At 45.6% G+C, this 24,384-nt stretch overlaps 1 protein-coding gene across 2 annotated transcripts in view; it reads left to right on the top strand.

The window, feature by feature from the left end:
- Positions 1-2,894: 2,894 nt before the first annotated feature.
- Positions 2,895-24,384, top strand: part of TRIQK (triple QxxK/R motif containing) — a 169,653-nt gene continuing 148,163 nt past the window's right edge. Inside the window, exon 1 of one of the 2 annotated variants that reach the window (XM_040433164.1) lies at positions 2,895-3,050. The gene's annotated coding sequence lies outside the window, so the exon portion shown is untranslated. The remainder of the gene's footprint in view (positions 3,051-24,384) is intronic. The other variant, XM_040433165.1, reaches the window with a different exon arrangement.

Below are 24,384 nucleotides of genomic sequence, written 5' to 3' on the forward strand. Positions count from 1 at the left end.
GCGGCCTCCCCCGGCCCCCCTCCGTCCCTCGTAATATCATGGGTGGCCAGTTTGCGGCCTCCCCCGGCCCCCCCTCCCTCTATTGTAATATCATTGGTGGCCAGTGTGCGGCCTCCGTCGGCCCCCCCTCCCTTTATTGTAATATCATTGGTGGCCAGTGTGCGCCCCCCCCCCCCCACTATTGTATTAATATCATTGGTGGCCAGTGTGCGGCCTCCCCTCCCGATCATTGGTGGCAGCGGAGAGTTCCGATCGGAGTCCCAGTTTAATCGCTGGGGCTCCGATCGGTAACCATGGCAACCAGGATGCTACTGCATGCCTGGTTGCCATGGTTACTTAGCAATATTACAATATTAGAAGCATCATACTTACCTGCTGCGCTGTCTGTGACCGGCCGGGAGCTCCTCCTACTGGTAAGTGACAGATCATTAAGCAATGCGCCGCACAGACCTGTCACTTACCAGTAGGAGGAGCTCCCGGCCGGTCACAGACAGCGCAGCAGGTAAGTATGATGCTTCTAATATTGTAATATTGCTAAGTAACTATGGCAACCAGGCCTGCAGTAGCGTCCTGGTTGCCATGGTTACCGATCGGAGCCCCAGCGATTAAACTGGGACTCCGATCGGAACTCTCCGCTGCCACCAATGATCGGGCAGGGGGGAAGGGGAGGGGAGGCCGCACACTGGCCACCAATGATATTACAATAAAGGGAGGGAGGGGGGGCAGACGGAGGCCGCACACTGGCCACCAATGATATTACAATAGAGGGAGGGGGGGCCGCACACTGGCCACCAATGATATTTAAACTGGGGGGGGGGGGGGGGGGTCTGCCCCCTGCTGCCTGGCAGCCCCTGATCTCTTACAGGGTTAATTGTACTGAAGGGTTAATTGTGCTGATCACAGCCCCCTGTAAAAGATCGGGTGCTGCCAGGCAGCAGGGGGCAGTCATGTACACAGTTCGTAGTATATTCTAACTAGAAGCGTCCCCATCACTATGGGAATGCCTCTGTGTTAGAATATACTGTCGGATCTGAGTTTTACGATGTAACTCAAATCCGATGGTATATTCTAACATAGAGGCGTTCCCATGGTGATGGGGACGCTTCAAGTTAAAATATACCATCGGATTGGAGAAAACTCTGATAATATGGTATATTAACTCCTGACTTTACATTGAAAGTCAATGGGGACGGATCCGTTTGCAATTGCACCATATTGTGTCAACGTCAAACGGATCCGTCCCCATTGACTTGCATTGTAAGTCAGGACGGATCCGTTTGGCTCCGCACGGCCAGGCGGACACCAAAAAATCAAGGAAGACCCGGCCAGGTGGATCCTCCAAAAATCAAGGAAGACCCACGGACGAAAAAACTGTCACGGATCACGGAAAAACGGAACCCGTTTTTGCGGACCGCAAAAAAAACGATCGTGTGCATGAGGCCTAAAGAACATGCTGCGATTTTCACGCAACGCAGAACTGATGGGTGGAAAACAACGTTCATGTACACAGACCCATTGAAATGAATGGGTCCGGATTCAGTGCGGGTGCTATGCGTTCATGTCACACATTGCACCCGCGCGGAAAACTCGCTCGTGTGAGACATAGCAAAGTTTTTTAAAATTTTAAACTCCCCTTTAAAATCATGACTGCAGATAGTTATGGGCAGATTTTTTTGTACAAATTTTCCTCAGGCCTCTTTCATACGGTGCGTTTTGGTGTCCGCCTCCAGAGCAGAATGGTGACTGAACTGATGCATACTGATCGGATCCTTTTACATTCAGAATGCATTAGGGCAAAACGGATCCGTTCTGGACCCCTTGTGAGAGCCCTGAATGGATCTCGCAAACGGAAAGCCAAAACGCCAGTGTGAAAGTAGCCTAAGGCCTCTTTCACACTTGCGTTGTCCGGATCCGGCGTGTACTCCACTTGCCGGAATTACACGCCGGATCCGGAAAAACGCAAGTGTACTGAAAGCATTTAAAGACGGATCCGTCTTCAAAATGCTTTCAGTGTTACTATGGCACCCAGGACGCTATTAAAGTCCTGGTTGCCATAGTAGGAGCGGGGGAGCAGTATACTTACAGTCCGTGCGGCTCCCCGGGCGCTCCAGAATGACGTCAGAGCGCCCCATGCGCATGGTTGACGTGATCCATGCGATCACGTCATCCATGAGCGTGGGGCGCCCTGACGTCATTCTGGAGCGCCCGGGGAGCCGCACGGACGGTAAGTATACTGCTCCCCCGCTCCACTTTACCATGGCTGCCAGAACTTTAGCGTCCCGGCAGCCATGGTAACCATTCTGAAAAAGCTAAATGTCGGGTCCGGCAATGCGCCGAAACGACGTTTAGCTTAAGGCCGGATCCGGATCAATGCCTTTCAATGGGCATTAATTCCGCATCCGGCCTTGTGGCAAGTGTTCAGGATTTTTGGCCGGAGCAAAAAGCGCAGCATGCTGCGGTATTTTCTCCGGCCAACAAACGTTCCGTTCCGGAACTGAAGACATCCTGATGCATCCTGGACGGATTTCTCTCCATTCAGAATGCATGGGGATAATCCTGATCAGGATTCTTCCGGCATAGAGCCCCGACGACGGAACTCTATGCCGGAAGAAAAGAACGCAGGTGTGAAAGAGCCCTTAAGGCGTATTTCAGAATAGTAAATGACCCCTGTGGTTTGTGTGGCCCTGCCGCCATTACTAAATACATCCCACAGAGTAACTTTCTAATCTCCAGTTAGGATTCTTCCTGTGGGAATGGCGCAGGTTGCCCCTAGTAATGTGGTGAATACCCATGAGCAGGGTGCGCCATTCCCGCAGCTCTAGGGTTTATGGTCTGGCACACCGTCCATCTCCTGACAGTCTGTCAGCACCGAGCACACTGTGGGACGTGTCACTGTGGCTCAGCCTCCCTCAGAGACCGGACAGCGCGTCACCAGCACAGGCTGCCACATAGCAGGCGCCCTCATCATTCCCGCCTTTTACAGGACGGGATCACAGGCGGCGGCGGCACCGGCAGGAGGAGGCGGCGGCGCTGCACACGGGACGGACTAGGTAGGCAGCGGCAGGCCTCCGTGATGTCCGGGGCAGGCTGCTCTGCACACAGCGGGTACAGGGCACGGTGGGCGAGGAGGAGGCACCGGAGACGTGTCCTGCAGGCAGCGCATGTGTTGTACTATCTTGTCTTTTCATCCATTACACAGCGGGGGTTGTATGCTCCTTGTACACCCCAAGGTTTGGGGGGAGACTCCCGGAAACCGCCCACTTTATTTAGATTTGTATAAGCCACGCCTACATTTAGTATTCTCATCACCTCCCTCTAAAAAACAGGACATTTGGGTCTATAAGGCTATGTTCACACAGAGTTTTCTTCTCTGATGAAAAAAATAGACGCAGATTCTGCTTCAGGATTCTGTTTTTTTTTTTTAGTAGCTGTTTTTTATTCCGACAAGGTTTTTGGTCCTGCCCATCTCAGTTTGGATGGGTATTTGACGCGGATTCCGCCCCAAGAATGAACGCCTCGCTTCTCTTTTCCACACTGTGGTTTTTAAAAGCAGGAATAAAAAAATAAAAGAAAACTGTGCAAATTAATAAGCATTTCTGCTGTCAAAATGAACGAAGATTTTCAAGAATTTTTGGTTCAATTAATTTTTTTGGGTCACGGAATCAGTGGCAAAAAAGCTCCATGTGAACATACCATAAAGGGCATCTGTCAGCAGTTTTGTACCTATGACACTGGCTGACCTGTTACATGTGCACTGGGCAGCTGAAGGCGTCTGTGTTGGTCCCATGTTCATCTTACCGCTTTGCTGAGGAAAATGATGTTTTACTATATGCAAATGAGCCTCTAGGAGCAACGGGGGCGTTACCGTTACACCTAGAGGCTCTGCTCTCTCTGCAGGTGCTGCGCCCTCTGCCCTTTGACAGGGTCGGGCGCAGTGGCATACATAGAGAAGTAAGGATCAGACCAGGCCCCCAAACAGGACAGAAGGGTTTCTGCCTAAACCCCTTTCAATGACCCTCGGGCCATTTTTCCACTGTCTCATTTGCTAAAAATTGTTCCTTTAGGCCTCTTGCACATAAACGTATTTTCTTTCCGTGTCCGTTCCATTTTTTTGCGGACCATATGCGGAACCATTCATTTAAATGTGTCCGCAAAAAAAACGGAAGGTATTCTGTGTGCCTTCCATCTCCGTTCCGCTAAAAGATAGAACTTGTCCTATTATTGTCCGCATAACGGACACGCATAGGACTGTTCTATCAGGGGCCAGCTGTTCCGTTCCGCAAAATACGGAATGCACACGGACGTCATCTGTATTTTTTGCGGACCACAAAATACATAGTCGTGTGCAAGAGGCCATAGAGGGTAGAGTCCTGGCCAAGTTTTCACCTCCAGTAGAAGAGGAGATGATCCCAACCAACTGGGCCTCCTCTTGCCCGGGGCCCCATAGCAGTCGCTATGTAACGGTAACGCCCCCGCTGCTCCTAGGGGCTCATTTGCATATAGTAAAGCATCATATTTCTCAGCAATGCGGGGACATATGAACATGGGACCAACACATGTCTCCAGCTGCCAAGTGCACATGGAACGGGTCAGCCGGTGTCATCGAGACCTGCACTTCCCTATAGAGTAAATATAAAGGTATGGCGATGTGTTGGCTTTCTAGGGTCTGTAGAGCGGCGCGCGTTGTCAGCGCTCCAAACATAGCGGGAGCAGAGCCGGTCTCGTTAGGCCAAAATCACACACAAAATTTTGCTGCCATTTTCTTGGTGTTTGTTTTTTGCTCGGTTCAAAGCCTGTGGCCAGATGTTCCTTGGGGTTGTGCTATGACAAAGTCTCATCCATAGGTTGGCGATCGGATGCGGACCCATTCATTTCATCAAAAGATGCGGACAGCGCACCAGTTTTCCTGCATCTGCTCCGCAGTCCCGCGAAAAAGATAGAACATGTCCTATTCTTGGCCATTTTGAAGACAAGAATAGGCATTTCTAAGAAAAGGCAGGACGTGCTGATCTGCAAAATGTGTAACGCAGGCGGCTGGTATCCTTGTTTTGCGGATCGCAAAAAGGATACGGTCGTATGAATGCCCCCCTTAGGGATAAGTGTTTATAATGGGACAATCCTTTGAATTTGTTGAGGACCAGGCCAGAGTCATGTCGGTCTTCTGGACCAGAAACAGATTAGTCATTTTTCGTACTTGTCAGTTTAAGGGCCCGCACACTCGCAAATTTGGTCTGGCGTTTTTTTTAGTACCACTCTGCAATTTTTAAGGGGATTTTTTCTCATTGCCATTTTTTTTTGTAAAACTTAGGTTTGAATGGTATTTAATTTTTTTTCTTTTTTGTGTGTCCTGTGTTTCTTATTTCCCATGGACTTTCTGATAACATCTGAAGCTGGCGTTTTTCACAAAAAAAACACACAAAAAATGTCAGAGCCAAAACCAGGCGCGGCTCTAAACACAGACCAGGTGCAGGTCTTTCCCTTATACCTCATGTCTGTGGAGGCTCCAGTCCTGGTTTTGGCTCACAATCGCTGATGGATATCACTGACGCGTGAATAGGGGCTCATGCACACGAACGTGTTCTGGCCGTTCTCGTATTGCGGCCCGCAAGCAGCATTTGAATAGGTCTGCAACCCGGAAGATGCGGAGCAGAGGCATGGAGCCGATGCGCTTCAGTCCGCAAAAAATATACAACAGGCTCTATGTTTTTGCGGTGCGGACAGATCGCGGACGCATTCAAGTAGAATGGGTCTGCATCTGTCAGCACAGGCCACACGGATGGTGCCCGTGCAATTTGTAGGCCCCAAAGCACGGCACGGGCGGCACACATTCATGTGCGAGCCTTGAGGCAAAGGGTTTGGATTTTTTTTATTTTTTATTTTGCGGTCGCTGCAAATGTTTTTTGTTTTTGTTTTTTTATATGCCGCCCGCTACTGGAGTGAGTTTGCAGTGATAAATATGGAGTGAAACTAATTACCATAGCGAACCTTGACCACATTCCCACCTACTCTTCCAAACTGGAGTGGTGTAAACATGCAAAATGTTGCAAAACTTCAGGGCAAAAAAGTCCAAAAAGTTGCAAAATCCTATTTCAAAGCCAGAGTTAAAGAGGACCTTTCATAAGATTCTTTTTCAACTTTAATACGTGAGTATGTAGTCCGCCTCCAGCAGATACCATTGCTTTTTTTATTTTTATTTTTTCCAGATTGTCCCCTCCATTGCACTGCTATGCCCCCCACTGATGCCAAATATGCTAATTAGTAGCATCGGTACAGGGAGGAGCAGACCTCAGCTCCCCTCAGCGGGCGTCTCCTTCTCTCTGGCTGTGACGCTGTCCATTTGCTGTGGACCTCTTCTTCACAGTCAGTGAGAAGACGAGCTGTTCTCATCAGATTCGGTAAACCTCTTGAGAACAGGCTATGTAAGGGGGTACAGCGAGGTAGTGGAGTAGCTTTTCACTCCATTATGCACATTCATCCGGCAGCGCAGAGGGAAAATGACCCCCTATGAAGCATGGGTAAGGCCTCATGTACAAGTCCTTACGGATCGTAAAAAAAGAGCTCCCGTGTGGATTCTCTGTTTTTAACACTGCCCTCAATAGAAAGGGCTGTTTTTGACCGCAAAAACTGTCAAAAATAGAATTTGCAGTGAGATTCTCGGATCGGGAACACAGATCTGTGAAAATAATGGATGTGTGCACGACCCTACCGAATCGTATGGGTCAACCAACTGTATAAAACAGAGTACACACAGATGGTGTTATTGTGCATGTTTTTTTAGTTTTTTTGTTACGGACCCTTTGATTTGAGTCTAGCATGAGAATCAACTAAAATAGAGCATACTGTGATTTTCTCTGAACGGACCAATGGTCCAAGCATACAAACCGGACAATTGGCCCATTGACTTTAATGTGTCGGTGTTCCGTTGGGGGTCCGTCCATTCTACACTTGGACACCACATGAACCTGAAAATCAGACGTCTGAATAAGCCTTTTAGGGTTTACACGTTGCAAAAATTTCTGTGACTGAAAATCCTCTCCAAAAATCTAAATGGAGATGTTACTGCAGCATGTGCATGGAATTAATTTTTTTTTTTTTTACAAATCCCATTCAAATATATGGAAAGATTTCAAACTTCTGGAATGGAAAACTGCCATGTGCGAACATGTGCTTATGGAGGTATTACATGGTTAAGGCTACATTCACACGTCCGTATTTTTCTACATCCCGATTTTCGGCCGTTTTTTGCGGATCCGTTGTTCCTGAAAATGTTTCCGTATGTCACTGGGCACATTTATTAATACTGGGAATCCGCACTGGCCACCGATGATAGGGGGGGGGGGGGAGAGGTGAGACCGCACTGGGCACATTTATTAATACTGGGAATCCGCACTGGCCACCGATGATGGGGGGGGAGAGGTGAGGCCGCACTGGGCACATTTAATACTGGGGAGGGAGGGGGGTCTGCCCCCTGCTGCCTGGCAGCCCCTGATCTCTTATAGGGGGCTATGATATGCACAATTAACCCCTCAGGCGCAGCACCTGAGGGGTTAATTGTGCAGATCACAGCCCCCTGCAAGAGATCGGGTGTTGCCAGGCAGCAGGGGGCAGTCATGTACACCGTTCTCAGTATATTCTAACTAGAAGCGTCCCCATCACCATGGGAACGCCTCTGTGTTAGAATATACTGTCGGATCTGAGTTTTTCACGAAGTGAAAAATCAGATCTGTAGAAAACTTACTGGGAATCCGCACTGCCGCACTGGCCACCAATGAATATAGAGGGAGGGGGGCACATTTAATACTGGGGAGGAAGCCTAATTTCCAGGAACGGAATCCGCATAAAACGGATGACATACGTAATGACATACGAATGTCTTCCGTTTTTTGCGGATCCATTGACTTTGTATTGGTCCAGGATCCGATTTTTCAGGACAAGAATAGGACATGTTTTATATTTAAACGGACATGCGGAACGGAACAACGGAAACGGACAGCACACATTGTGCTGTCTGATTTTTTCCAGGACCCATTGAAAATGAATGGGTCCAGATCTGGTCCTGATCTGTTCCTGAAAAAACGGAACAGATCAGGAAAGAAAAAACGGACGTGTGAATGGACCCTAACAATGTTACTGTAAACAGCCGCCTCTGCTTGACCAACACTGTCTGACAGCCCAGACCCACCTCCGCCGCCCTCTTCTGGATGGCCGATTTTCGGCATATTTGCCACTTAGTGGAAGGATCTCTGCCGGACCCCATTATATTCAATGGGGTATGGCCGACAGGTGGCAGTATCCAGCAATGTCGGATCCAGAGAACTCCGGCAGGCTACACAAAAGGATTTCTTTAGTCAGGCAAAAGACCTTAAGACCAGGTTTAACCAAAGAGGTTATCCTGACTATCCCCTACAAAGGGCGTTCAGGTCGGCTTTGAATCAAAATAGAATGGACCTTTTATCACCTAAACCCAAAAAGACAGATACGGACTCCATCTTCCGTATAATCGGTACCTATGATACCTGCAACAAAGAAGTCCGATATATCTTTCAGAAATACTGGGATATGCTTCTATTGGACCCAGATATACGTGATATACTTCCAGCTAAACCTGCCATAACGTATAGAAGGGGTAGATCACTAGGTGACAGATTCATTCACAGCCATTATACAGCAGTTAAAAAACCCGGCACCTGGTTAGATAGAAAACCCTTGGGGACCTTTAAGTGTGGCTCCTGTATAGCTTGTCCTTATATACATCAGACCAAAAACTTCACCAGCAATACCACCAATAAAACATATAATATTCGGGATTTTGCAAATTGCAAGACTAGTGGGGTGGTATACCTCTGTACATGTTTGTGTCAGCTTCAGTATGTCGGTAAAACTAAGCGGGAATTTAGAAGAAGAATTGGAGACCATCTAGGAGACATTAAACATAAGAGAGATACCACCCTCTCTAGACATATCCATGACCTCCATGATGGCAATCCCAAGTGTTTAAAATTCTGTGTTGTTGAGGTAATTCGCCCATCGCCAAGAGGAGGCGATCTCAATAAGAGAATTTTACAAAAAGAGTCCGAATGGACCTACCGATTAAAAACGGTGAGCCCACTTGGGCTGAATGAAATTCTCTCTTTTGGTTGTTTCATCTGAATGTAATTTGAATATATGGTAGTTTGTCTTTATCTGGTTTCTAATGATGACATACTACCTAATCCAATTAAACTATTACCTCCCCCCCTGGATGATTATTTATCATCCGCTGCTATCATCTACTGTGATCCCTTGTTATCATTTTTACTGTACCTTGTTGGACATATATATGTATCTTTTTGAAAACCTGTGATATTCTATTCAAGTGATCATGATTATATAATATTAAATTCGGACCAAACAAATGATAATATCAGACCGAAATAGGTCTATATTTCATTATCTATATACAAATGGTACTAGTATTAGGTGGTAGGACTTAATCATTAGTTATAATATATACAATAACAGGTCCTCCCTTATGTATCCATTTGCCGTCCCATACCACTATTCCAACAATTAAAACCCTCCTTGTATATGCCACTATGATAGACCAATTATAGATTTTTCATCTCGGTGCCATAACTTTAAATAATGTTTATGAAATATATCAGCAATGCCTCAGTATCTAGTGGCAGCGTTTACTCTTCATTATGTGCTGTAATATCCAAAACTATATTCTGTTTGGTATTCCCACTGATTGGATCGCTGTGGAACGCATTAACATGCGTTCCAATGCTCACTAATAACATTTTTCGGCACAATCTGTCTACTTCCGGTTCCTCATGCGTTCCACCTTCGGCTTGCGTTCCACCAGCAGCCAATGATAGCGGTCGGCGTCTAAACCAATGACGCACTTCCGGTTTTGGCTTGCGTTCCACCAGCAGCCAATGCTAACGGTCGGCGCCCACACCAATGACGCACTTCCGGTTTCGGCATGGACGACGGTGGAACGCACGCCGCACATCACAGATCATGAGGTACCTATGTTAATCTACTATGTTGATTAGGTTTGGTATATAAAGGTGGCAGTCGCAGATATCACTCTGGACTGCATTACCCAGTTGGATATTATTGACAAAGAGCTATTGGGCTGACGGCTATCGTGCCAATGATCTATCTCTATCTTTACTTTTGATATCCCCTGAAGAATCCGGTGATACACATCCACTATCATCGGAGGAAACGCGTTGGGATTACTCCATCCTATTACTCTTTTTGGCTGCACTGACACTGGGAGAAATCACTTTTAGGGACAGAACAATAGGGATAGCCGTCGATAAGTGGGGTCGCTCCCTTGGGGGTGATTCTCCCGCATTTAGGCGGGAGACCTCTCCGCTTGTAGGCAGGGCCTCACTAGTCGGCTAGGGACACCTCTTCCCAGTTACCCATCTGTCCTGCATTAGAAGAGCCGTTGACAACATCTTTTTTGTGATATCTGCAGCGAACACCCATCTATACCGTTCCTGTGGACATTTCTACCCCAAACACGAACATCCTGCTGTGGTACGATTTATCTCAATAACAGAAAAATCATCAAACCGTGAGTGGGGACTATCTAGTCCAAATCGTGCTCTCTATTCCTGTTTGTATACCCGGTGCCAGTATGTGCATAAGCCCTTGTATCTTACATATGCAGTCATCTATACACTTATGTGGGACTTATTTTAAATGCTAATAACTAAAAGTTAAGTTTTAGTAGGACAACTATTCAGTGACATACAGGCTGTTTCCTACCGGAATAGCCTGCTGGAGCCTCTGATGTCAACTAGCCTTAGCTTTCTAAGTTTCCCGCCTAGGTGTGCCAATTTGTTGTCTGCCTATGTACCAAACTCTGCCCGTTTACTGTTTTCTGATCTTCTGCTGACCTGACCTGTGACTGTTACCTGTATTGATCCTATGCTTTACACCCTGACCTCGGACTCATTCCTTTATTGCAAGTACTACACCAGCAGTCTGTCCCTGACTACGATTCTACCTGACCTCTCTGTGACCTGCACAAAGGTCTCTAAACCCCATGATTAAGCAGTTAACCACTCAGAAACTATTTAAGGAGCTAGTGGTCTGGTGGTTCCCGTGCAGCGAAGTCCAGATCCCTGTACATGAGTTAAAGGGATAACACCCTTATAATTAGCCCTAAGCCATATCTGCTGGTTAACACAGTGGTTCCACACCAACAGCCGTAACACATAGTAGTGTTTAGTGTCCAAAGAAATGTATGGAAAAAAAAAAACTATTCATATATAGTATATGTAACATCTGCATTTTTTTTTACCTAAAAAATGCAGAATCAAAATGCCACGGCCTGTGTGATCCGATCTCATTTTTTTGCCACAGCTGGGCATGCATCCAATATCACTTCTTCTTCCAAATTGGCATGGAGATTAAGGAAAGCGGGAAAAAGCTAATCAGAGCCAACAGGGCTTATCACTCTGCCAAGCTCTTTAGTCCAACGATTGAAGTTGAGGATCTCGACACCCGGACCCCACCAGTCAAAACCTCTGACATAATAGAAGTTCCGCAAAGATATATTGACAGCTTAATGGAATAGCAAGAAAAACTGCAACAAAAGGGGTTTGCCGGAACTTAAGTATTGATAGGTCATTAGTATCAGAATTGTGGGTAGTACAACTCCTGGCACCCCCAGGAATGGTAGCAGGGGTGTTGTACCCAGCACACAGACTCCTGAGCTCCCCTGTCAGAGGGAGGTAAATCCACCATACCTGGCAGTGCTGGCTGGTTTTTATGCCTGGCAAAACCCGGCCTGGAACATGGGGAGTAGTCACCCACCCAGCACTTTGACTACTGCCAGTAAGAGCCGTCCCGGATCAGCTATAACAGCCATGCTAAATCTTTAGGGGTCAATTAGCAATAGCTGCTGCTGACACATAAAATACCAGCTCTTACTTCACCGAGGCCAGGAACCTCGGTGACACATACCATCCATTCACGATGATTCCAAGTACCTTCTTACACCAGGTATGGCTGCTACACAGTGGACGGAGGTACTGTATCTAGTTACGGTACTTTATTCTGACAACACAGCTGCTGCAGTCAGCTGATTGGAAGGGGTGCCAGGAGTCAGACCCCCCACTGATCTAATATTGATGAGCTATCGTAAAGATTCTGTAGGTCCCAGAGAAAAGTGTGAACAAGGTCTATGTGGGCATACTAATTAGATGTTTGTTCGACCCACAGTTATTTCTCCTGACTTTCTCCTAAACCTAGACTCCTAGCAGACACCTCTGGCACTGACTTCTCTCTTTGGAGCACAAAATCTGGCATGTTAAAATCCAAAGTGTGCAGTCCCGTCAATGAAGAATTGAAAAATAATCAGTGATGTGAACCTGGCCTTATGTGTATGAGCACCTATGACAAACAGACCAAGGTTGGAGTTAACTCTAAAGGTGGCCATAGCCATTAGATAGAAGTTGGTTGATGGTTGAACAAACAGTCATCTAGTGAATTATCTTTTCCAGACACGGCCATACACCGTTTAGTTCATATCGGTCATACATGTTCAATGAAACCAACCGATAGATGAAAGATCTTCCAGGGAACGTTCTTTCAAAGAAACATCTTTCAAACACGGCCAACTTCTTTTCAGACGATAATGGTCTGTCATTGGTCAGATAAAGTGACTATTTGTTGTTAAATTTTACCTGACAAGACAATCATTTTGACTTGGATTGTCTGTTTTGATCAAATCGCTGTAGCCTAGTGTGTATGACCATCTTTAGTTTATGAACATCATGTGGCACACAGGAGTTAAGGTTCCTTTACACTTCTTAATTGAGCAGACGATTGTTGGGAAAGAAGCGTTTCTTCCTATCAGTCATCTGCTCATCAGTACACGCAGCGATCTCCTCCACAGTATGGGGAGGAACAATCGTTAATGCCATCACTCATCCCCATACAGGATCATTGTTTGCCAGCAACAGAGTGCTGTTTAGACACCATGATCTGCCGCCGGACCAACAATCCTATTCCCCAATGAACGTGTGTTTTGATTGTTCATCGGGTAGTCTGCGGCACCTTTACACCAGCAGATTATTGATAACGAGTTTTCATATGAAAAGTCGTTAATGATAATCTGGCTGACCATCGGGCAGTATAAATCACGCTTTAGATGACTGGAGTAATATTGGAACAATCCAGCTGAGTAAGGGTCGTGATCCGGTCGGGTTGTGGCTGTGCTGCGGTCAAGAATACGTGGCCAGTTAGCCCGCAGCTTCTTTTCAAAGAATGAACTGCACTGTTTAGTTGGTCTTCATTGTTAATGGCCGCTTGGTATTGAAGTTGCCATGTGGCCATTAACAATGAAGACCGACTAAACAGTGCGATCTTCATCAGTTAAATGAAAGGCAGCTGTGGGCTAATTGGCAAAGCTGTTCCCTTTGTACTTAAAGGGGTTGTCCACTTTTTTTTATTTTTATGTTGATGACCTATCCTCAGAATAGGTCATCAATATCAGATCGATGGGGGGCCGACTTCACTCAAATAGCAAGGAGCCGTTCCATTGTAGTGAATAGGACGGCTTAGTTGTAATTACACCTGCTCACCGCTTCGGTTGTGACGGTGATGAAGACGATGAAGAGAAGTCATTGCTCGTACCAGTGCTGCTTTCTCTTCAAACAGCTGATCCGTGGGGGTACCGGGTGTCACACCGCCGCCGATCTGATATAGATGACCTATCCTGATAATAGGTCATCAATATAAGAACTCCAATTACCAAAAACGTACTCTGATGTATGTAAGGTAACTCACCGGCCTCAATCACCATAAACATAAATGGCGAAAGCCTCAATAGTAAAAAAAAATTAAATAAAAGCGAACATCCCCTTTAACCTCTACATGTTCCACACAGTCTCCTCTGTAAGTATGGAGACTCGGCCCTTGTCCCCCCATAGGCACAGTGTGTAGCTCCGGTACCACTCCCAGTGCTGATGGATCTGCTCATCGGGCAGCCTTCTTCTGTACAGCAGCAGCTTGTGTGTTAATATATTGATTTTCCTTCTTTCCTCATAGTTATTGGTTTGTCCTGTATTACTTTTTTTTTTTTTTGAGAAATCCTTAGCGCTGAAACTCGGATATAAATCCCTCTTCATTTGATACACAGCAGGTGGTGTAATTCTCTAGTGATGGAGCAGGACGTACAGTATGTCTTGCAGCGTATCGTGGTTGGAAGCAGAGAAGCAAATATTTCTGGTTGCACGAAAGATGTGACCATTGGTTGATGGGTTCACTGGAAGAAGGTTTCAGATATATTACGAAATAGCACATCTGCAGTATGGTGGCACTGGGGTTCAGGGTTAAAATCTGACCAAGAACTATATCTGCATGGAGTCCCCCCACCCAGCAAAGACATGCTGGTAAGTTATTTGGCTTCCAATGAGATGGGGAATTTAGATTGTGAGCCCCACTGAGGACGACACATAATGACAAACTGATCTGCAAAATCCATTGCTATATTACACAATAGGAAATAAAATGATTTACAATGTTGGTACTTGAGTCACACCTTTTATGAGAGGGAGAAACTAATGGGGATTGGGGCAAGGCAGCTGACGGGGGGAGTTGAATTTTGTTACCTTTGTGCAGAATCAGCAGTCAATGGAGAGAATAAAGATATGATCACTGTCAGTATATTAGGACATAGAGGGAGAGTAAGGCTACTTTCACACTGGCGTTTTGGCTTTCCGTTTGTGAGATCCGTTCAGGGCTCTCACAAGCGGTGCAAAACGGATGAGTTTTGCCCTAATGCATTCTGAATGGATAAGGATCCGCTCAGAATGCATCAGTTTGCCTCCGTTCAGTCACCATTCCGCTCTGGAGGCGCACACCAAAACGCTGCCTGCAGTGTTTTGCTGTCCGCTTGACGAAACTGAGCCAAACGTCTTGGCACACAATGTAAGTCAATGGCGACGGATCCGTTTTCTCTGACACAATCTGGCACAATAGAAAACAGATCCGTCCTCCATTAACTTTCAATGGAGTTCATGACGGATCCGTCTTGGCTATGTTACAGATAATACAAACGGATCCGTTCATGATGTAACGGATCAGTTTTTGCAGATCCATGACGGATCTGCCCAAAACGCGAGTGTGAAAGTGGCCTAATCAAGACCGGGCCTTTCTGCTTCTGTCTTGATATCCCCTGCACTGTTGGAGGATGTGCCACATCTTCTCACTCTTGGAAGTGCGGTTTATAGATTTTCTTCCTGCCTTCTAACTAGCTGGTCGGTTGTACTCTGTGGTGCCTCTGGAGTTGCCAGTTTTCTACTTTCAGATAAGTCTTTTCTTATTTTTTTGTATTTGTTATATTCCCTGTTGATTGTATCCGGGCCTGAGACAGAGACTTCCATTCGTCCATCTGGGGAGGAATGGGTTGTCTCTGGTCCTAACCTCATTCCAGGGCCTTATAGGGATATAAGGGCCTAGGTATGCAGCATATGAATATTACTACCTTCAAGGTCTATTCATATTGATAGGTAGTTAGGGCCTGGATTAGGGTTGTTTAGGAGCTGACTTGTTCCTTCCCTAGTTTCCAGGCCCAGTAACTGTTCCCCTTCCTGTGTTTAGTGTGAAGTTTTTGCCCCACACTGATTGTGACAGTTGTTGTGCGGCCGTGCATGCTGGTTGCCAGTGGCAACGCGTTGTGGTGCAGCATGTTTGCTTTCCTCCTTCTTCTGGTTCTTTCTCTGTCTGGTGCTGGAGGGGTTAACTTCCTGGCTAGGTATGTTCTGGGTTTGGCCTCATGGCTTTCTTAATCTGGTGTTGTGAGCATGAAGTCAGTAGTTCTCCAGCCTTGGTGTGTGCTGGAGCTATGCTCCTGCCCTGGATATTCCATCCTTCCAGTGTGAGGGCCACCTAGTTAGACATCGAGGTCTTCCGCTGTCATCCTTGTGTATTTCCCCCTTCCTTCCCTTGTATATGTTTGGTGAGGGTTTATGTACAGGGTGTGTTGTTATGTCTAGTTTTGGGTTCCATGTCTGGTCTGTTTGGTGTGTTGTCCAGCATGGTTGCTAGACATTCCCCTGTCTTTTTTTGACTTCGGTGAAAGGGCCGCCGGGTGTTCCCCAGAGGGGGAACCACAAGTCAGTGAGCAGCTCTGCCTGGGGCCGCCATGCATTCTGTCCGCATGGGGCTCCAGGTAGTCTTGGTGCTGGTGTTCCACCCTGTTGCTGCGGCAGGTAAGTGCTTGTTGTTCCGGTATGTTGTCGTATCACTGGGTTCTTACCTGCCGACCCAGTTGCTGCTCACGGTCTTCCCTTACCTTTGCTGCTTGGCCTGGGAGACTCCTGTTCGTCCGCGTTCTGGAGGAACAGGTCATCTCTAGATCTTAACCTTTATTCAGGGATAATCAGGACGACTCGGGGTCCGAGGTTCCTGTGTATGAGTCCACCTACCTTCTGGGTCTGCTCATACGGTTAGGAGTCGATCAGGGCGGCTTAGGAGGTGACTTGCTCCCTTTTTCTGGTGTCCAGGTCTAGCTGCTTCCCCATTTACCCAACGCTATACGGTGGGGAGTTTTCCCCCACTCCCCACCGTGACACTGTCAGTAATCCCAACCATCTAGGTCCTGCACTTAGTCCCAAGGGACAACACCTATTCTCAGGTTAGGCCATCACTATCTGATTGGCGAGATACTGACACTCCTTTCCCACGCGGATATGCTGTAGCCCTGGAACTACACAGCTCCATCAGCAGTGGACAGAACTGATAACGCAGCTCTGCTGCCATTACCTGGAATGTTGCAGTAGCTGTCTCCGTCCACTGTACAATGGACATATCTGTGCAGTTTTGGTGCTGGAGCTACTGCAGAACAGCTGATCGGCGGGGGTCCCAGGTGTCAGACCCCCGCTGATAAGATACTGATGGCCTACCTTGAGGATGGGTCTTCAATTGTAAATGGTTGGATGACCCCTCTTAAAGTGAACTCTGAGAGCAAAAGATAATAGAAAGGAAAGAAGCTGAGCTCTGTGCTAAAGTATAAAGGTTTAAATGGTTCAGAGCAGGATTTCTGAGTAGAAAGCAGAGTGAATCCTAACAGGACTCCTAGGAGAGACAGAATCCTGATTACCCTGCCCACACAGGATCATTGACATGTCTCCCTATATTAGAGTGAGTAATGTAACGTGAATTCTAAAGATTTGAGAATGAATAAGCTTATGCAGGCTAAGTGAATAAATATATTTACTAAATGTGATCAAATATACGATAACACAAACAAATCACATACAGAATAATAAAAAGTAAATAAACATCACTAGCCCTAAATATGGGTTAGGGATCCTGTCGATCATGCTATAACACATGGCAGTCTACCAGTTGACTGACACCCCAGGGTGTACACGAGATAGGGCAAATCAATACTTACATCATACCTAGTATGAAGTGCCTGGTGGAATCCCAATAAATTGTTAGTGCAGACCACAGTTATTCCCATCAGCCCCTCCTCCAGTGTGCATTACGCATGTCTGTGAGATCACTCAGAAATGTGTTCTTATCAGCACAATAGGGGAAGGATACTAGATTACAAGGCACATCATCACACAAAACAGAATTTAAGGGACAGAACCAATCAGTGCTTAAAAATACTCTTACAATACAGAGGGTGTACATAGAAATCCGTCAATCATGGCAGTGCGGTAGTCAGGACTGTCATTGTCTGTTCCAGGAGTCTTTTCCAGATTTTTAGCATTCTGCTTTTACTTGGGCAGGCAATTTCCTGCCTGTAACAAATGATAATCAACATTACAGCCTGTTGACTGGTGCCCCATTTAGAAGAATAAATCATTGTTAGCAGACAAAGTATATGGGATAAGTGATTGTGAACATGATTGTTTGCCCCTATTATGTTTGCATTTGTAGGAAGCTGTCCCCAGTTTATATAGGGGGACGTGCTCTGAAAGAATGATCATTTTCAAGCCCACAAAAAATAGGCCATCAGCAACAAATTAGTTTGTCCACTTCCGTTTGTCTAATCAGCTGCCCATGTGAAAGGGTCCTAAGTAAAACCTCATTCTCACGTCTGTGTCCATGATAAAGGCCCTTTATACTGAACAATTTAACAGGCGATTGTCAGGAGGGTAGTGTTCTTTCCTGGCAAGCACCTGCTCATCAGTGAAGGACACCGCTGAATTTACATGCAGCGATCTCCTCCACAGTATGGGGTGGAGCGATCGCTAATGCCATGACTCGTCCCCATACAGAATCATTATTTGCAGCAGAGGCGGTTTAGATGTCACAGTTATGGTGGCAGCACAAACGATCATATTCGCGCGTTCATCAGGTAATTGGCGGCACCCTTACATCGGCAGATAATCGTTTTTACGGCCGATGTTCAACCAGTGTAAAGGGATCTTTAAAAGGGATTTTTATACTGATGATCTATCTTCAGGATAGCTCATCAGTTTCTTCTCACAGCTCACCAAGCACAGTGCCGTTCATAATATATAGCCACTGTCATGGTATTCTTTTTGGGGGTTAAAGAGGCTAAACATTTTCATTAATATAACTGCTGGGAAAAGAAACATGTACAGAGCTGCCAGCAGTTGAGCTGGCAGCAAGTCACATAGGCAGGGGGATTGACAGTGAAAGGGCTGATGTAAGGAGAGGCTGGGGTTGTTAGATAAGAGACAGGCTGAGAAACCTCTATGTTCCACACAGTCGTCTTCAGCGCTCAGTAGAATGCTGAAGACAGACTCTCAGTAGCAATGCTCATTTAGAGGGTTGCTAAGGATGCTCTTTACACCCTGTTTTCTAGTAAAAAGAAACATATTTCCCTAATAATGTATATTACAAAAATGTTTAACACCCCTGTCACTACACTATATTAAAGATAAACCGAAACAACAGTTACAGTTTAAAGAAATATTGGAGAATGTTCCTTGTTTCTATTGTGCCAAAATTCCTTACTCACTTTGCCAAAAAAATAGGTCACCCAGATGTGAAGCTGTCCTCGGACACATTTGTTTTAAACCAAGACCTCAGACTTTAAGCTCCCCACATAAAAATCTACCCAGCCAGTTTCCCATTTCCAAAATCTGTAGGGGATTGTTGTGTGTAAAACATGACCCAAGTCTCAAGAACAAAAGCCGTTGTGTGTTGGCAGCTCTCCCCTTTGGGACTCCTCTCTGTGATGTCCACATGCACTAAGATACATTGACAGGGGTTGTCTTTGTGAGACAACCTCTTTGAACTCCCCAACACATCAAAATTGGAAAAACCTTCCCGAAAATGTCACTTTTTTAAATTGTAGATATTGAATAAACATTTAACGTAAATATAGCTGGTGCACCACTCAGGTAACCGATGTGCATTTAACCCCTTATAACTAACTTTAGCCTTAAAGATCAGTAACATTTCTCCCCCTGTTTGTTCCATCGTTAAAAACATTTTTTTATTCTTGCTTAAATTTAGCTGTATGTGACCTAAAAAAAATACACCTATTTCCGCCCCTGAACCATGCATCCTTCCGGATCCCAGTCTGGCCTGGTTTGTCCTACTGTTTTTTTTTTGTAAAACAATTGTTTATAGCGTTAGGGAGAAAAAATATTTTCTGACTGAAACCTTTCCCATGTGTCAGAAATATATTAGATATCCCTCCGGAGTGATGGTGGCTATTCTCGTAGTGTGCAATGGGTATCGCTAGAGAAGCGGTTAGCATATTTTACACTAGACTGGACAGGGACAGTGTAAAATGGGAACTTTATTGAGGTTTGTGTGTGGGGGGTACAAATGTTTGGTGCAACTTATTTGACACAATGATTCAGATGTTGTTAAACGTCTAGTTCATGGCATCAATGAACAGCACAGAGGCTTCATTAGATGAATAAGCCCTTATGTTCACGCTTCTTTTCTGGAACAAACGGCACCCATATGTGACAGTCAGAGAGCAGGTATGCTCCATTATTTTTTTTTTAATAGGCTTTATTTTTAATTTTTTAAGACAAAAATTAAGAGTAACAACAACACATCAGACTCGCAGGTCTCAAGACTAGTGCCAACAGAGTTGCATAGACAGTACACTGTTAAAGTGTTACAGGAGTTTACTTCATGACAGTGCAGAATATCAGCGTATATCACCCCACATTATACTGTTCTGCATCCGAAGCTCCAGAGTTACAGTAAGACCACTTTCATACTCACAATCACACCTACCGCAGCGCTGCAGCTTCCCCCAAGAAAGGAAAGAGTCGTCAGCCAAACCACTCATATGTATCACCACCTATGTAAGAGTACTGAGGGGACTCATTCTTATAACATAAGACTGCACTCCTCTGTTCATATTAATAATAATAAGCCTACTGCACTCCACTTTCTTCTTTCCTGTAAGTAATATATGCACTCATGTTATCTCATGCGCTGGCCTCGCTTGTAGCCAGAGTCCCCAAATTTTCTCAAATTTCTCTGCATTGCCTCTCGCCAGAAATGTTAGTTTATACATCGGCAAAACCGCATCTATAATTTGGATCCACTTTTGTACTGACGGGACTGCCGGAGGTTTCCAATTCAGTAAAATGACCTTCCTGGCGTAGAACATTAAGAGTCTATACAGTATCCTAGCATACTTAGTCTGAATCAGATCATTCACTAGTCCCAATAAGCTATTCTCTGGGGAGCATACTGCTGGCAACCCTAATTTCTCATTAAGAAATTTGTGAATTCCCGACCAAAACTGTGCTATCACTGGGCAACTCCATATCATGTGAATCAAGGTTCCCCTTTCTGCGCCACATCTAGAGCATTGAGGGGTATCCAATTTACGCATGCAATGTAGCCTTACTGGAGTCAGGTATGTGCGATGCAGCCATTTAGCCTGTATTAATTGATCCCTTGCACTGATTACCGAGTGCCTCCAAGTATGCACTAGTTCTTTCTCGTGCTTATCCTCCAATTGCGGAATATCCACCTTCCACCTAGCCAAAGATTTAGATAGGGGGGATGAGGCCTGCGACATCAGTTCCACATAGAAGGAAGATACTGGTTTACACAACTCTCTCAATCTAGCAACCTTTTCAATGGAATTATATTCTAGCTTAATGGGATCCTTACCAAATTGTTTAGTACATGCATGTCTAAGTTGGAAGTATCTAAATAAACTAGATTTGGGGATCTGAAATTCTTCCCTGAAGTCTCTAAATGTCTTGAAGCCTCCCTCTACATACAATTGGGTAACGTACTTCACCCCATGTTGCGGCCAGAACTCAAAATCCTGCAGCTTATACAATTCCTGTAGTCCTTGATTACGCCACAACGGCATCACCGGAGACAACTTCTCTCTGTCTTCCCTATTCTTGTTCACCCGTACTGTTTTCCTCCAAATGGTCAATACCGCCAACATATTAGAAGTAAGACATCTAACCGGATATTTACCCTCCCTATATAAGAAGTTTGTTAAAGCTTCATAGGATCCCAACAATGCAGCCTCCAGAACAGTCGCCAGATTATTGGCGTCCGCCCTGATCCACCAACTGGCATATGTCAGCTGCACTGCCTGGTAGTACTTGTACATATCAGGGAGAGCCAAACCACCCCTGACATAAGACGCTTTCAGCGTATCTCTAGCAATTCTGGGCTGTGTATTGGGCCATAGGAAAGGAGTCAGTAATTTATCAATCGCCTCAAAATGGGATTTCTTTAAAAGCTCCGGCGCCGCCCTATACATATATAATAATTTTGGTGACAAGGCCATTTTGAAGATATTTATCCGCCCCACCAGGGAAAGCGGAAGAGCTACCCAAGCCCTCAATTTTTGCATAATATATTCCATAGTCGGAAGCAGATTGAGAGAGGTGAACTGTTTAGGCTCTTTATGCACTGTGACTCCCAAATATTTGAACTTATCAACCACTAAGAGTTTTGACCTTGCCGATACTCTCCTATTCTCTGTGTCATCCACCAAATACAACACGGATTTGGCCCAATTAATTTTAAGTCCTGAATACCACCCGTATTCATCTATCACTTCTAAAAGTGTATCTAGTGATTTCTCCGTATCTCCCAAATATACCAACATATCATCGGCATAAAGCGATAATTTCTCTGTGATGCCCGCAATATTCCAACCCTCTATCCCTGGGCTGTTATTTATCAAAATAGATACTGGTTCCATCACCAGAGCGAAGAGTAACGGCGATAGTGGACACCCCTGCCTGGTCCCTCTACGTAAATGAAAGGGCCTAGAAAGCGTCCCGTTCACACGCACTCTCGCCAAAGGATCCGCATACAACAGATACAGCCATTTCAAGAAGTTCTTTGGGAACCCAAACTTTGCTAATACTGCCCATAGAAATTGCCACTCAACAGAATCAAATGCTTTCTCATTGTCTAAAGACGCTATCGCCCTATCTCCCCCATTGTCATGTTAAACTTGCAGGTTGGTATAAAGTCTCCTAAGATTTATATCAGTTGACTTCCCAGGCATAAAACCTGACTGGTCTGGGCCCACCAAGGATAAAATAATCCCTGACAGACTCGATGCCAGGACCTTCGCCAATATCTTAGCGTCTAGATTTATGAGGGAAATAGGGCGATAGGAGCTGCACTGTTCTGCTGGTTTCCCAGGCTTATGAATTACCACTATGATAGCTTCAGAGAACGATGGAGGTAACTTTGAGACTTCCAGCGAGTAGGTAAATAATTTGCTCAATCTCTCACTAAGCTTTTCCGCATATAACTTGTACCATTCTGCAGGAAACCCATCTGGCCCCGGGGTTTTATGTGGTGCCATGGAGCCTATGGCAGCCTGAATTTCTAAGGGTGTAATTGGAGAATCCAGCATTCCCTTATCTGTCCTAGATAGTTGTGGAAACATCAGCCTACCCAAATAACCCTGTATCTCTTCCGGAGTATACGCAAGAGTGGAAGAATATAAATTGGTGTAATATCTAGCAAATTGAGCACAAATCTCCTCAGGTCTATGGACCTCAGACCCTGAATCCGTTTTTATCATTGCCACCACAGTCTGCGGATTCTCAGCCTTGGCCAAATATGCTAATGCCTTCCCATTCTTATCTCCATCAGAGAATACTATCTGGTTTTGTGCAAGAAGTCTCTTCTGCGTGTACTCCGTAAGATGTAGCTTATACTCCCTTTGAATGGATAGCCATTCCTCTCTACATTCCCTAGAGGGATCACTAATGAAAGCCTCCTCCGCCAGTCTTCCTTCTATTTCAGCCCGGGTGATTTGCAACTGCGCCCTGTGCGTAGCTATAGCTGCTATATATGCTCCCCTTAAAACTGCCTTACAGGCCTCCCATTCTGTTATCGGGTCAGTGGATCCTTCATTAGATTCCATATATTCTTCTAACTCAGCGCTGCAGGACGACTCCACCGGCATCACCTGCAGCCAAACCGGATTCAATCTCCATACCCTCTCTGGTTTCCCTATGGCTTGAGACAGAAAAATCTGTAAAGGGGCATGATCCGAGATACCCCGTGGTAGATACGTCGCCCCCCGGACCAAGGGTAGAACATCCTGACTTCCAAAAGCCAAGTCAATACGTGACATACTATCCCCTGAAGCTGCCTGACAGGAGAATTGCTTAAGGGATGGGTTCCTCCATCTCCAAATTTCTATCAGATTGTGAGCCTGCGCCCAGTGTACCAGAGCTGCATTGTGTCTATGTGGCGGTCTCAATCTATCAAGTTGGCTATCTAATACTGCATTAAAATCCCCTAGTATTACAAATGGGGCCAGGGGCAGTAGTGCAATCTTCACCATGAGCTCATCCAATAAGGATCTGGCAAATGGTGGAGGCACATACAATCCCACCACTATCAGAGGATCACCCCTGACAACTCCATGCAGGATAATAAATCTACCATTCATATCTACCTGGACTTTGTTCAGCTGCCACGGTAAGGTTTTACTAATCAGGATTGAAACCCCTCTTGCATTGTTAGTATACGTCGCATGGTATGTCTGTCCCACCCATGGTCGTCGAAGAGACAGAATTTTCCGATCTCTAAGATGCGTTTCCTGCAAGATAAGAATGTCAGGAGCATGTACTTTGACATAATTAAACACCAGTGATCGTTTTATTTTACAATTAAGACCCCTCACATTCCAAGAAATTATTTTGATCATAGCCATACTCTCCGTTCAGTGCTATATACTTCTTGACCAACATCTGCAGCGCTGCGGTAACACACACACATCCATTCACACCTATCTAAAGATCCCATTATTGTTCCCTTTGTCCCACCCTGCCCACACATCCCCAACCTGTCTGGGCCTCAGATCCTGAACTAGTAATTAACAATGGCTAAGGGCGTGCTCCATTATTGATGTGTGAAGTGCGATAGATAAGGCCTCATGCACACGACCGTTGTTTTATTCCGTTG

Source organism: Bufo bufo, chromosome 5, assembly GCF_905171765.1.
Source record: "Bufo bufo chromosome 5, aBufBuf1.1, whole genome shotgun sequence".
NCBI classification, from domain to species: domain Eukaryota; kingdom Metazoa; phylum Chordata; class Amphibia; order Anura; family Bufonidae; genus Bufo; species Bufo bufo.